This window comes from Hylobates moloch, unplaced genomic scaffold, assembly GCF_009828535.3.
Source record: "Hylobates moloch isolate HMO894 unplaced genomic scaffold, HMol_V3 SCAFFOLD_17, whole genome shotgun sequence".
Taxonomy (NCBI): Eukaryota; Metazoa; Chordata; class Mammalia; order Primates; family Hylobatidae; genus Hylobates; species Hylobates moloch.
In genome coordinates, this window is record NW_026652292.1 from 80,708,207 (window position 1) to 80,722,952 (window position 14,746).

Below are 14,746 nucleotides of genomic sequence, written 5' to 3' on the forward strand. Positions count from 1 at the left end.
GGTATCCAGCAGGGCAGCACATGGTCCTCACGGGAGCCGTGGCTCAGCACCTCCTGGCCGGAACAGCCATCCTGTTCAAATAAACGAGTAACAAAAATGGGCACGCTCTCCACTTCCAAAAGCAATGCTGGCCAGGCGCAGTGGCTCAGGCCTGAAATCCCAATGCCAGAGACATGTGAACCAGAGCAACTCCATCTTGAACGGGGGCTGGGTAAAGTGAGGCTGAGACCTGCCGGGCTGCATTCTCGGGAGGTTAGGCCTTCTAAGTCACAGGATGAGATAGGAGGTCGGCACAAGATACAGGTCAGAAAGACCTTGCTGATAAAGCAGCTTGCAGTAAAGAAGCCGGCCAAAGCCCACCAAAACCAAGGTGGCCACGAGAGTGACCTCTGATTGTCCTCACGGCTCATTATATGCTAATTAGAATGCATTAGCTGCTAAAAGACACTCCCACCAGCCCCATGACAGTTTACAGATGCCATGGCAACGGCTGGAGGTTACCTTATATGGTCTCAAAGGGGAGGGGAGGAGACCTCAGTTCCTCTTCGTCCCTTTACTTTCCTAATAAACTTGCTTCACTTTACTCTGCGAACTCGCTCCAAATTCTTTCTCCCATGAGATCCAAGAGACCTCTCTTGGGGTCTGGATCAGAGCCCCCCTTTTCCAGTAACACCAGCACTTTGTGGGAAAGACAGAGGCGGGAGGATTGAGTGAGGCCAGGAGTTCAAGATCAGCCTGGCCAACATAGGGAGACCTAAGTGTCTAACTTAAAAAAAAAAAAAAAACCCACGTGCGTTGGCTCAAGCCTGTAGTCCCAGTACTTTGGGAGACCGAGGTGGGCAGATCACTTGAGCCCAGCATTTCAAGACCAGCCTGGACAACGTCGTGAAACCTTGTCTCTACAAAAAAATATATATATACCAAGAAATTGCCGGGCACGGTAGTGTGCACCTGTAGTCCCAACTATTCAGAAGGCTGAGGTGGGAGAATCGCTTGAGCCCAGGAGGTAGAGGTTGCAGTGAGCTGAGATCGCACCACTGCACTCCAGCCTGGGTGATAGAGGGAGACCCTCCCTCAAAAAAATAAAAAAAGGAACCCGGGCAGGCACGGTGGCATGCACCTGTAGTCCCCAGCTACTGTGGAGGTGGAGGCGGAGGCAGCAGAACTGCTCGAGTGCAGGCTGCAGGTCAAGGCTCTAGTGAGTTATGATTGCACTCCAGCCTGGGTCACAGAGCAAGATGCAGTCTTAAAAATAAAAATAAAAAATAAAAGCAGTGCTATTTTCCTACAAATGAAGAAATCTCATCAGACAAATACTGCCACAAACCAGATGAAAATCATGATCTAATATTCCAACAAGAACTTCAGCTCTGAAGGGAGACCATAGCACAGAATAAGAACACAGGGAAGAGGTGGCCAAACGGCAGCGGAGTCTGTGGTAGGAAATGACAGAATTCAGAAATGAAGAAATGAAGTTACAGGTAATATGAGATCGCAGACACCACGAAAATCACGTAAAAAAGGAAAAAGTGAGCAAATGAAAAGAAAGAGGAAAGAGATTAAAAAGGATTAGAGAGAAAGCGACCATGAAAGACCAGTAAAGGGCCGGGCGCGGTGGCTCCCGCCTGTAATCCCAGCTCTTTGGGGGACAAGATAGTTGGATCACAAGGTCAGGAGTTCAAGACCAGCCTTGCCAAGATGGTGAAACACCCGTCTCTACTAAAAATACAAAAATTAGCCGGGCATGGTGATGTGTGCCTGTAATCCCAGCTACTCGGGAGGCTGAGGCAGGAGTATCGCTTGAACCCAGGAGGCAGAGATTGCAGTGAGCTGAGATTGTGCCATTACACTCCAGCCTGACAACAGAGCAAGACTCTGTCTCAAAAACAAACAAACAAACAAACAAACCAAATAAAAAACAGTAAAGGGGCTCCAGCGTACACATACGATAGGCAAAACTCTAACAGATCAGAACAAGTATTGACTGCTTGATTTATATGAGAGGTGACCTCATATAAGCTAGCGTTGCCCAGGCTGGCCTTGAACTTCTGGCCTCCCGAGTAGCTGGGACCACAGGTGTGCACCACAGCACCCTGCTGAACAAGGATTGAAACTATCATTCAAGACCTCTTTATTGAAATGCAGGCAGACTTGCACCTGCCTGTAAAAGTGCATGCTGTATACTTGGGTGTGTTGGCCCAGAACAGTCAACACAAAACACGCCTTCGTAAAATCACTGGACTTTAAAGATAAAGAAATAATCCTTTAGGCAGCCAGACAGAAAGACCAAGTATCTTATAAAGCAAAGAAAACCAACTTGACATCAGACTTCTCCACAGTGACATTCAATACCAGAAGAAAAAAGAAGCAATGCCTCCTTATCTAGAATTCTGTCCCCTAAAAAGATATGTTACACTTTCGGAAATTGAGGCAAGTGGATCACTTGAGATCAGGAGTTCGAGACCAGCCTGGCCAACATGGTGAAACCCAAGCTCTAATAAAAATACAAAAATTAGCTGGGCATGGTGGGGTGGGTGGGAGCACCTGTAATTCTAGCTACTCGGGAGGCTGAGGCAAGAGAATTTCTTGAACCCAGGAGTTGGAGGTTGCAGTGAGCGGAGATCTCACCACTGCACTCCAGCCTGCACGACAGAGCAAGACTCTGTCTCAAAAAAATAATAAAAATTTTAAAAGATATGTTAAAGCCTCAACCCCTGGTACCTATGAATGCAACATTTTTGGAAATAGGGCCTTTGCAGATATAATCAAGTGAAGACACAGTCACACCTGATTGGAGTGGGCCCTGATTCAACACAACTCACCTCCTTATAAGAAGACAAAAAAGGCCAGGCATGGTGGCTCATGCCTGTAATCCCAGCACTTTGGGAGGCCAAGGTGGGTGGAGCACTTGAGGTCAGGAGTTCGAGACCAGCCTGGCCAACATGGTGAAATCCCGTCTCTACTAAAAACACAAAAATTAGCCAGTCGTGGTGGCAGGTGCTTGTAATCCCAGCTCTTTGGGAGGCTGAGGCAGGAGAATGGTGTGAACCCGGGAGGTGGAGCTTGCAGTGAGCAGAGATCGTGCCACTGCACTCCAGCCTGAGCGACGGAGCAAGAATCCGTCTCAAAAAAAATAAAAAATAAAAAATAAAAAATCGAAGATGATTCGGCTCATGATTCTGGAGGCTGGGAAGTCCAAGTTTGAGGGGCTGCATCTGGTGAGGGCCTTCCTACTGTGTCATCACATGGCAGAAGGCATCACACAGCAAGAGAGTGTGAGAGAGTGAGAGAACACATGCCCAACCTTGAGGCCTTTTGTCACCTGCATGGATCAACCATGGATCATCCTAAACACCTCCCCTTAGGCCCTACTTCCCAACACTGTTGCATTGAGGACTGAGTTTCCAACACGTGTTTTTAGAGGGACACATTCAAATCACAGCTTCCCCCGCACCACCACCACCCATTTTAATCCTGGGCTTTGCCTGCCTCCAATTCCTCTCTTATGTAAAGCAATGGATCAGACACACAGCCCTGGGGGAACTGTGAGAACTGAAGGGGCTGGGGCCTCTCTCACACAGAACCCCAAAACCCTCCCATGCCTCCAGGACCCCCAGCAGCGAAGAACCCCACCTAACTCAGGGCCCAATCAGAGGCAGGGCCAAGGGTTATCCCTGCCCTCAGACTGATTTTCCCAGGCCAGGGTCTGAGAGCCCTGAGCAGCCAGTTTTTCTTCCCATGGGATGTGACTGGGCAGGGCCAGTGAAGGAACCCAGAGGCATGTTAGTCAAAGTGGGTTTCAGGCTCTGGGTGAGGGGTCCCGCATGGTGAGAAGCTGGGCCCACCTCCCACAGAGCCCACAGAACGGACTCAAACTCAGACACCAACAAGAAGATGCCAAGGCTGGGGAGGGCCGGCCCAGCCCGCAGAGTCCTTCAGGGAAGGACTCTTCCCTGGCTATGGTCAGAGCGGCTGCTCAGGAAATCCCTGGCAGCAGAGTAGGCACCCCCTCCGGGCACCAGGAGGAGAGGGGTGCGGGGTTATTCCGGGTCAGCCATTGGGATTTGAGACTCGCCTGGACACCCACACCCACTTCTCCCCCACCAGGCGTTTCTCCCATCAGGGAAGAGGAATGCTCAGATGGGCCCAGGGGCCATGCAGAAAGAAGGAGGCCTCTGCCGGGGCTGAGAAGGCAGTGATGGGAGGCCGGCCCCAGGCTTGGAGTGTGGGTGGTTTCAATTGGAAAACTTTTATAATAAAAAATTGGAAGAAAGAATGTAATTCCCTCTACAAAAATATGTCCTCATGATGCCACGTACCCACCTACGCCCACCTGCCCTGACCCCAGGTGCCTCCTTCCACAGCCAGCCACTGCAAAGGAGGCCAGGGAATGTGTCTTCCTGGTGCCCACGAAGGAGACACAGGGCTGGAGGGCATGGGGACCCAAGGTTCCAGGCTTGGGAAGGGAAACCTTCCACAGCGACCCCACGGTAAGGACAGCCTCTGATGGCAGCCCCCACTGGCCAAACTACATCCCCCTGGGCAGAGTGCACCAGGCCTGCCTTCCCTCCATGCTGGTTCCAACTCACAGCCGGGGTGAGGCTGGGGCGAGGCCAGGTCCCACCTCACAGGGAAGGCTCCCTGGGTGCTGCCCTGGCCAGGGCTGTGCATTCTTGTCACCAGTCCCTCCCTGACCCCCAGTGACTCTGGCTGGGCCTCCACCCCTGCCCAGACCCACCCCACTACACAAGACCCTGACCTACCATTCACTCTTTTTTAAATATTTTATTTTTTCAGAGACAGGGTCTCACTCTGTTTCCTAGGCTAGAATATAGCGGCTGTTCACAGGCATGATCATAGCTCACTGCAGCCTGGAATTTCTGGCCTAAAGCAATCCTCCTGACTCAGCCTCCTGAGTAGCTACAGAGCCAGAGGCCCCCACGCCCGGCTCTCAGCATTCCCTTGTTTACTTTATTTTATTTATTTATTTATTTATTTATTTATTTAGAGGCGGAGTTTCACTCATCACCCAAGCTGGAGTGCAATGGCTCGATCTTGGCTCACTGCAACCTCCACCTCCTGGATTCAAGTGATTCTCCTGCCTCAGCCTCCCCAGTAGCTGGGATTATAGGCACCTGCCACCACGTCCAGCTAATTTTTGTATTTTTTTTTTTTTTTTTTTTTTTTAGTAGAGATGGGGTTTTGCCATTTAGGCCAGGCTGGTCTTGAACTCCTGACCTCAAGTGATCCACCCACCTCAGCCTCCCAAAGTGCTGGGATTACAGGCGTGAGCAAACGTGCCTGGCTGGCTTTCCCTCTTGAGCACATGCATGTAGGCAGGAATCCCAGCCCCCTTTGCAGATGAGCAAACTGAGGCACAGAGAGGTTCAGCCACCTGCGAAGTTTGCACAGCCAGGATCCACCGCCTTCTCACAGCACCCACCCTCTGCCCAAGGAGTGCCCAGTTCGGCAAGGCAGGTGACACCAATCCCAACTGGGAAGCCAGGTTTTATGAGGCCAGGACAAACAGCACTGATTTGAAGCCTCGTAGAGGGGTTCAAATCACAGGCCCTGCCACGGGCTGGCCTCAGGGTCCTGGGGGAGCTGTGGGCATGTTTCTGAGCTGTAGCTCCTCTATCCACCCAAGGGAGCTGGTAGCACTGGCCTTAGAGTGTGCTGTGAGCCCGGGGGGTTGCAGGTGGGCATTGAATGATTCCTGCCACCCCACAAATACCACTCTGCCCCTCCAACGGGGGCAGCCCCTCACGGCCTGCCTCAGCAGCCTGGAAGTTACGGTCAATTGCATCACCCCCAGGAAGATGAAGGGAGGCCCCCAGGACCTCATGAGGGTGGTTTTCTACAGAATGAGATGCCTTGGATATTCCTAGCCTAGGCTTCTGTCAGCACATCAGTGAATGGAGCCCTGCTGGACAAGCTCAGGAGGACTCCAGGATCCTGAGTGACAGATTCCACATCCACACAGGCAGACCGGGCTCTGCAATTACAGATGGGAGGTCCCAAGGTCCAGGCGGGGGCTCCCGCATGTTCCCAGGAAAGCACCAGGCAGGGGGGATGGTGGGCAGCAGTTCTGGGCTTTGCTCCTCCCCAGGCCCCATTTCTTCATCTGTAAAATGGGGAGAAAATATTTTCCCTTCCTAACTGCATTGGAAAGACGAGAGAAGCAGCCGACTGGGGAAGGTGGAACTTCCCGCTCACGCAATATCGGGTGAAATAAGTGGGTTCACAGCCTAAGTGGTGGTGCTGGCCCCCCAGCCACTGGTGTGGATGCAACACGTCGCAGGACTCAGCCCGTCGAACCCCCGCCTGCCGCTGCGCTGACTCCCCCTTCCTCCTGACAGAGCCCTGATGCCCGGCCATCCTGATGGCGGGAGCTCCTCTAGGCCTCCACAGCCCTGGTCCAAACGAACCCTGCGCTCCACACCGGGGCTCCTCACCACTGGGGCACCCTGGGCTGCCCTCGGGGCTGGCACTCTCGGTGGTGGGGGTGGTCCCGTGCCTGGTAAGATGCTGAGCGACACCCCCGGCCTCCACCCACTAGACGTTGGTAGCACTCGTTGTGACAACCAATTTATACCCAAACATTGCCAAAACTGCCCCCAGTGGAGAACCAATGATGGGGAGTCTAGACTGTCCATGTCACCTTCTCTTAGTCCTTCCCCAGACTGGGACGTCTCACATCCAAGTCCTTGTCCCACCCCACTCTCTACATCCAGCACCGGCCCCTGCTGAGGGCTCAGCCAATGTTTCCTGAATGAATGAGTGGCCCCTGGATGTGAGCATGGGTCACACACCTCACGGTGATTGGGTGGGGGTTTCTCGTGAGTAGAGGGGCCCCCGCGGGCCAGGGCTGCACTGAGCAGGGACATGAGTGACTCCCTCTGTGAAGGCGGCCACTTGAGGCAGGATTCTAGGAGCCTCTGTCACACCCGGCAGTGCACAGGATGATTCAGAGAGAGGCCGTCCCAAGGCCTCCCGGCTCACCGGTCGCAGTCTCCCCGGTCCTCCCGCCACCCTCCACACAACACCACTACCACCCACATCCCTGCTGGGCAGAAGAGGGGGTCGGGAGGGCAGACACAGGGCAGTGGGCGAGTCTGAGCCAGGTTTTGTGGGGCCTCTCTATAAAGAAAAGAATACAAACTTAGAAAAACAAAATTAGGTATGACAGTGAATATTTCTTTAGGATGAGAAAAAAAAAAGCAAACATACAAAATCCAGAAAACCAACATCATGTTTTTATGAAGGGCCTGCTCCATCTCTATAACACTTCTTCCTGCATTTTTTGGCTGCATACTTTTTATCTATCTCATTGTTTGAGAATTTTACATCACCTACGATAGAAGGAATAGAAACATAACTGCTCTTCCTTCAGCATAGCTGATTGAAATTTGTTTTTTCTTATTTATAATTAGAACCCATAGAACAGATGACTTAACACATGTGCACACAGCTTTGCAGTACAGCTAAAGGTCTGTGTACGTTAAACAACAATTTCTGATCAATTCTATTTACAAGATTCCTCTTTGAAAAAGGAAGCAGGCCAGGCATAGTGGCTCCCACCTGTAACTGCCAGTACTTTGGGAGCCCAAGGTGGGGCGGATCACTTGAACCGTGGAGTTTAAGACCAGCCTGGCCAACATGGTGAGATCCTGTCTCTACGAAAAAAAAAAAAAAAATAGCTGGGTGTGTAGTTCCAGCTACTCAGGAGGCTGAGGCGGAAGGATTGCTTGAGCCTGGGAGGTTGAAGCTGCAGTGAGCTGTGACTGCCCTACTGCACTGCAGCCTGAGTGACAGAGCAAGTCCCTATATCAAAGAAAGAGGAAGCAGCAATGCTGGGTGCACATTTGTAATTGTATCCGATGCATTATCAACAGACCATTTCTGCTCTGGCAAGGCCCTGATGAGAGCTGAATACTCTGCTTACAATGGCACACACCCGAGGACCGTCAGAGGGTCCACTGGGCGCTTGGGCTCCATGTGTTTCAGACCAGCCTGGCCACCATGGTGAAATCCGCATCCATGTGCAGTGCACAGCATGGCACGGTGCATTCTCCTCCTCACGATCTCTCCCAAGCACCTTCAGGTCGTGATGCCCAAGAAACCATCTATGCCCAGGTCTTAATCCATAAAAGTGCCTAAGAGAGGTCAACACTATTGAAAGGGAAGTCGAACATCACTCTTGAAACATTCGCTAGAAATGAGAGATGTGGCGGCCCCGCAGGGCAGCAGGGGGAAGCCGCAGGCAGACCAGGAGGCAGAAAGGAGTGAGGGAAAGGCCAAGCCACAGCCTCTGTTGGCTTCCCTGGGAAAGCCGGGCAGAGCAGGGGAGACAGCTTGGGACGGGCTGATTTGTCTGATTCTGGGTTCCAGGGCTGTCCCTTGTGGTCTGGTTCTGGGCCTGGGTTGACACTGGGCAGGGAAATATTGGCTGGGGGAAGAGAAGATGAAGGAAGGGGTTTGGAGCAGGGGCTCTGGGCAGCAGGGGAGGTGCCAACAGCCCTGGCCAGGAGGTTGGCCCTGTCATCATGACCACAAGTAGTCAAACGCAGGATCTAAGGAAGCACAGATCAAGGATGAAGCCAGCAGGAAGGTCAGTGGGGATGAGGGGCCCTTGGGGTCTTTCTTCCTCTGCCTCCTTCCCCTTCCCACACCCGAGGGTAAATTGTGTTCTTCTGTGAAAGCCACAAGAACTCTCAGACACCCAGAGAGAGTTCACACACAAACACAGGAAAAGACACAAGTCGTATTACCATCTCAACAGATGCGGCCGAGTGTTCGATGACACTCACTGTCTGTTCTTAAGGAAAAGCTCAGGTCTCTGGGAAGAAAAGGCCCGTTGTTGGAAGGCCATCGATGGAAATGGAAATGGAAGGCCCATCGATGAAGGCCATCTATGGAAAAAGTCAGAGCTGCCAACAGAGCTAATAGGAAAATGTTGAAAGCTTTCTTTACAAGATTGGCAAGGGGACAAAGATACCTATTAGTGCCACCGCTATTCAATATCAGCCTGGATGTGGCAGACCGCACAGTGAGTTGGGTAAAGTTTGTGAAGAAGAAAACAAAACTGTCTTTATTCACAGATGATATGGTTGTGTATGCAGAAGAGTCTACATAATCCACAGGGAAATTCTGAGGATTCAGAGGAGTTTAGCAAAGTTGTTGGGTTCAAAATCCATAGGCAAGATTCCATTTTCTTACCATATATTAGCAACAATGTTGGAAAAATAAAATTTATAAAAAGACATAATAGCATAGAATATCAAGAATCTAAGAATAATGTACAAGGTCACTATACAGAAATGTTATTAATAGGCATTAAAGATGGTCTAAACAAATGGAGATACCATGCTCATGGATTAGAAGACTCAAAAATGAATTCTTCCCAAATTAATTAATTTTTTCCAAATTGATTTGTAGAACTAAAGAAATTGCTGTCCAAATCCTAACCAGGTTTTTGCGGAACTTAAAATACTTACTCTAAAATTTTTGTTGTTTTTGTTTTTTGATTTTTTTCTTCTTCTTCTTCTTATATTGAGACAGGGTTTCTTTATGTTTTCCAGGCTGGTCTCAAACTCCTGGGCTCAAGCCATTCACCCGCCTCAGCCTCTCAAAGTGCTTGGATTACAGGCATGAGCCACTTCATCCAGCCTAAAATTTGTATGGAAATACAAATTCAATTTGACAAATATTTGGCCGGGCACGGTGGCTCATGTCTATAATCCCAGCACTTTAGAAGGCTGAGGTGGGTGGATCACCTGAGGTCAGGAGTTCATGACCAGCGTGGCCAACATGGTGAAACCCCATCTCTACTAAAAACACAAAAATTAGCTGGAAATCACTTGAACGGAGAAGGCGAAGGTTGCAGTGAGTCGAGATTGTGCCACTGTACTCCAGCCTAGGCAAGACAGTGAGACTCCATCTCAAAAAGACAAATAATAAATAAAAAATATTTATTGAGCACCTTAGTCCAGGGACTGCTTCTGGTACTTGGGATACCTCTGAGAACCCCACCCACAAAGACCCTTCTTTGTAGACCTTAGCAGGAGAGACACACAGTAAAGAGTAAACACAATACATAAGCAAAGGACCCAGTATGGCAGGAGGTCATAACTGTTTTGCAGAAAACCAAGACTACAGAGGGGAGGGTCGCCAGGACATCTAGGGGCAGAGGTGGGGTGAGAATCCAATCTTCCACACGGGTCATCTCTGCGACCCATCTCTGTGACCCCAACAAGAGGCCCCTCGCCGGCCATCCCGTTCTAGCTTCTGATGTCCTGATGTAGAAGCGGCTCCTCCGCAGCTCTGAGGTGAGAGGCCAAGCCCTCGGTGACCCCAAAAGGCCAGGGCTCCCCAAGTGTTATCCGCAAACACCCCTGTGGGGACTGCAGGCTCCTCCAAGGCGCCCTTGCACAGGTCTCTTGCAGAGCTTCTCCACCCACTCTCTGGGCCCTGACACAGTGGGAGGGTGCCTGTCCTCACCCCAGCCAGATGTCCCACCACACTCCTGCCTGGGGACTTCTGGCACGCAGGAGAGGCTGGACACGCTGGCTGCAGAGAGGCTTGCCCCAACGCCATTGCCCGTTTTACCTTGAAGTTCGTGGTTCTTTCATTCTTGCTCCAAACTGTGCGTCAGCCTTTAAAATATATGATATTGAAGTTCTCCTTCAGCCTCTGGTGTTTCATCAGAGTTAAATCCAGAGATTTCACGAGCAGTAGATAAATCTGCAGTAGAGAAAAGTGCTCCAAAGGTGGGCGCGCCAGGCTCCCATTTGGAGCTGTTTATAAATGCTTTTACGTGGACCCCTCCTAGATGACCAGGGATGGCCTCAGAGCAACCCTGGGAAGGATGAGGAGGGGTCCAGGGACTCCAGACGAAATCGCACAGCCGCCTACCATGTGAGTGGAAACCCATGCTGCTTCTGCCTGGCCTAGGATCCACGTTCAGGGGAAGCCGCGTCCCTGGGGTCATGAGACGTGATTGCTCAGACCAATGGATGAGGCTGAGCAAAATCATTTCATTTCCCCCGCACTTGCCAAAGGCAGGGACTTTCCTGTTTGTCCCTGCCCGATATGCAGTAAGGGCTGAGGACTACTTAAGAACAAATCAATGAACCTATGGCTTTATGGCAAATACCACAGAAACAACCTTAGAAATGGGCTGAGGCTCTAACAAATGACTTCATCTCTCTGAACCTTAATTTCCTCATCGGTAAAGCGGCAGTGCAGCCCCTCCCTCCCAGGACGCTCCCTGGCAGAGTGCAGCCCTGCCGTGCAGCAGCCGGCATGACCTCGTCCTTGTGATCAGGAGGGCCCTGCTGAACTGTTTCCGCCCCGCAGGTGCCTACGAAGCCCGGGAAATGGTGTGGCCTTCCTGGAACCATGCAATGGCACTGCCATCACCAGGAAAAGGGCCCGTGGCACCCACCTGGCCACTCATGTCCTAAACGAGACGGGCCCTCTTCACCGGCTTCAGTGGTTTGTTGAGATGAGGACTTGGGAATTTTGCTGCTTAACAGAGCAACTGAGCACCCAGGTGGCTGCCCCAGCGGGCCCTGGAGACGTTTCAGGAGACCTGGCAGGGACCCAAGCCTCTGCCACTGCACCAGGCCCTGGCCAGGGGGCAGGGCTCAGAGCCCTTTATTTTTTTATTTTTTATTTTTATTTTTCAGAGACAGAGTATTGCCCTGTCTCCCAGACTGGAGCACAGCAGTTGAAACCATACCTCACTGCAGCCTCGATCTCCCAGGCTTAAATGATTCTCCTGCCTCAGCCTCCAAGTAGCTGGGACCACAGGCATATGCCACCATGCCAGCCTTATTTTTAAATGTTTTGGGTAGATGCCATCTCCCTATGTTGCTCAGGCTGGTCTTGAACTTGAGCGTTCCTCACACCTCAGCCTCCTGAGTAGCTGAGACCACAAGTGTGCACCACCACACCTGGCCCCAGAGCCCCTTTTAAACTGCAACTCACAGTCTCCAAGTTAGACTCACACAGAGAAGATCTAAATATGTGTTTCCTTGAGGGAGGCTGAGGAGTGGAGGAGGATGAACTCTTACAAAACGTCAACCTTTTTAAAAATGTGTTTTCAGTAATTGCTGTTCTGTGCCAAGTTTTAGCCTAGTGGGAGTTTCATGTCGGAATTACTAAGTAGGAGTTCATAACAGACAAGTTAATCGCCCTTGTGTAGGGGCGAGGCACCGAGCAATGATCTCTGTACCCAGGTAGGTGCTTCCTGGATCTGCAAGCACAGGAGAGGGAGGTGGGGAGTGGGTGGGGGGTTATGAAGGGCACCCGAGGAGGGGCAGGGGGCAGGGGGCAGGGGGAAGCAGGATCTCTGATGGTAGAAGGGAGTGGTCACTACATCCCCAACACACCCCCTTCATGTCCCCGCTATAGCCACACACCACAGGGGAAAGGCTCCAGGCCGGCCCCCATCCCTTCAGGACCACGATGCTGGCATCCGCAGAAACAGGTGGGGGCTGTCTGGCCTGAGAGGCCTAGAGCCAGGAAGAGGTGATTTAGAGCTGCCCTCCTCCTCCAACCTCAGCCCCAACCCCCTTCCTCAGCAGCAGATCCCACCTGAGTCTCTCCTGGGCCTGTTCTGGATCCAAAGTGGGTGTGAGACATTCACCATCTATTCCTGTGGTACCTCATTTTTGAGAAGAGGCAACATATTCTAGGACCAGGCTGGGAACAAGGGAGAAATTCATCATGCATCCCTCCATTTATCCATCCATCCATCCATCCATCCATCCATCCATCATCCATTCTCCCACCTACCCACTCATTCCCCATCCAGCTACCCACTCATCCATCCCTCCATTTGTCCATTCACCTACCAATCCATTTATCTATCCATCCATCCCCATCCATCCATCCATCAATCATTATCGACCCATCTATTCACTCATCCATCTATCTGCCTACCAATCCATTCATTATCCATTCATCCCTGTCCATCAACCATGTATCTACCTATCAATCCATTCATTATCCATCCATCCACCACTCATCCATCCATCCACCTACCAATCCATTCATTATCCATCCACCCCATCCATCCATTCACCTACCAATTCTTACATTATCCATCCATCCCCATCCATCCATCCACCCACCCATCCACCTACCGATTCATTCATTATCCATCCATCCCCATCCATCTATCCACCCACTCATCCATCCATCCATTCATCATCCATCTATCTCCATCCATCCATCTGTCCCCACCCATCCACCCATCCACCTACCCATCTACCCACTCATCATCCATCTGCCCACCCATCCAGCCACCCATCCATTCTTCATCTGGATGTTCAAATCTTCATTGAGTACCAGTTCTGTGCTGAGCAACAGGAGACAGAGATGCAGGAAACACAATCTCTGCTCTCAGAGAACATGCTTTCCAGGGACAAGAAGACATGGACAGAAGCACCAGGTGAAGATGCCAGGACATGGCTGATCTGTGGTCCACATCCTGTTGGGGAACACTGGGGGCCTGCGGACATTGATCTAATGAAGAGAAGACTTGGAGGAACTGGCATATGCTGCTGAGAATGTTTGGTACCCACCATAATACCTGGGAGGGGGAAGGGAGGACAGAGGGGTGACCACAGTGAAAATCTGGAGGGATCAGTGGAGTGTAAGCCCAGCCATTGAAGGGAAAGTTTAGGTGAGGCACTGGAGAAGTCAGCTGGACACAATCAGGAGTGTAAGTGTTAAAGAAAGAGGAAAGAAACACAAAAAGCTGCCTTGGGGCTGACATATCTCTGGCTGGAGGGGAGGTTATCTCGGGGCTGGTATGCCCCTGGTGAGGGAGGGGTTTGGAACGTTTCTGGTCCAAGATGTTATTTGTGGTTTATGGTCATGCTGACCTGAGCCATTAGGCTGATGCCCTTTGGATTTAGGCGGTTTTTGATCAGGGTGAACTTAAAACGGCAGTGCTTGTCCAAGATGGCGATACTCCCGCTCTGTCAAGGAGGTCACAGCTGCTGGTTGGCCACTTGGAATTGTGTTCATGGAGAGAGAAGACTTCATGGTTATGGGCCACAATATCTAGGGTGTGGCCATGGGAGAGGAGGGCTGGGGTAGTTTTGAGGTCAAGACCATCAAAGGAGAGCAGGCCAGGGTTTTGCAGGGATCACCCCCTGGAAATGGAAGTCACCAAGAGTTATAAGAAGAGGAGGAGGGCTGGAGAGTGATGCAGTCCTTGAGGGGCGAGCGGGTGTCCTTCTCCAGTTACAGCACAGTCAAGGGGATGCGCAAAGTGTCGACAAAAAAGAGTCAAACTCTGTAAAATATTTGAAGAGAGTTATTCTGAACCAAACCTGAGTGCTCATGGCCCATGACGCAGCCCCTGGGAGGTCCTGAGAACATATGTCCAAGGTGGTCAGGGTGCAACTTCATTTTACACATTTTAGGGAGACATGAGACTTCAATCTAATACATTTAAGAAATAAATTGGTTCAGAAAAGCAAGAGAACTAGAAGGCGGGGGGTAGGTGACAGGGGGACTTCCAGGCTATAGGTAGATTTAAAAATTTTCTGGGTGACCATTGGTTGAGTTGATTTAAAGACCTGGAATCAATAGAAAGAAAATGTTTGGGTTAAGATAAAGGATTGTGGAAACCATAGTTCTTATTTGCAGAGGAAGCCTTCAGGTGGCAGGCTTCAGAGAGAATACACTGTAAAATATTTCTTATCAGACTAAAGTGTGTTGATGTTAA

General features: G+C 50.9%; 1 long non-coding RNA gene across 1 annotated transcript; it reads right to left on the minus strand.

The window, feature by feature from the left end:
* Positions 1–10,272: 10,272 nt before the first annotated feature.
* LOC131381720 (uncharacterized) lies at positions 10,273–14,264 on the minus strand. Its single transcript, XR_009210613.1, has 5 exons — positions 14,186–14,264; positions 13,896–14,023; positions 13,357–13,600; positions 12,601–12,670; positions 10,273–10,655 (listed from the first exon to the last, which is right to left on the minus strand). It is a non-coding gene; the product is annotated as an uncharacterized LOC131381720 (long non-coding RNA).
* Positions 14,265–14,746: the final 482 nt, after the last annotated feature.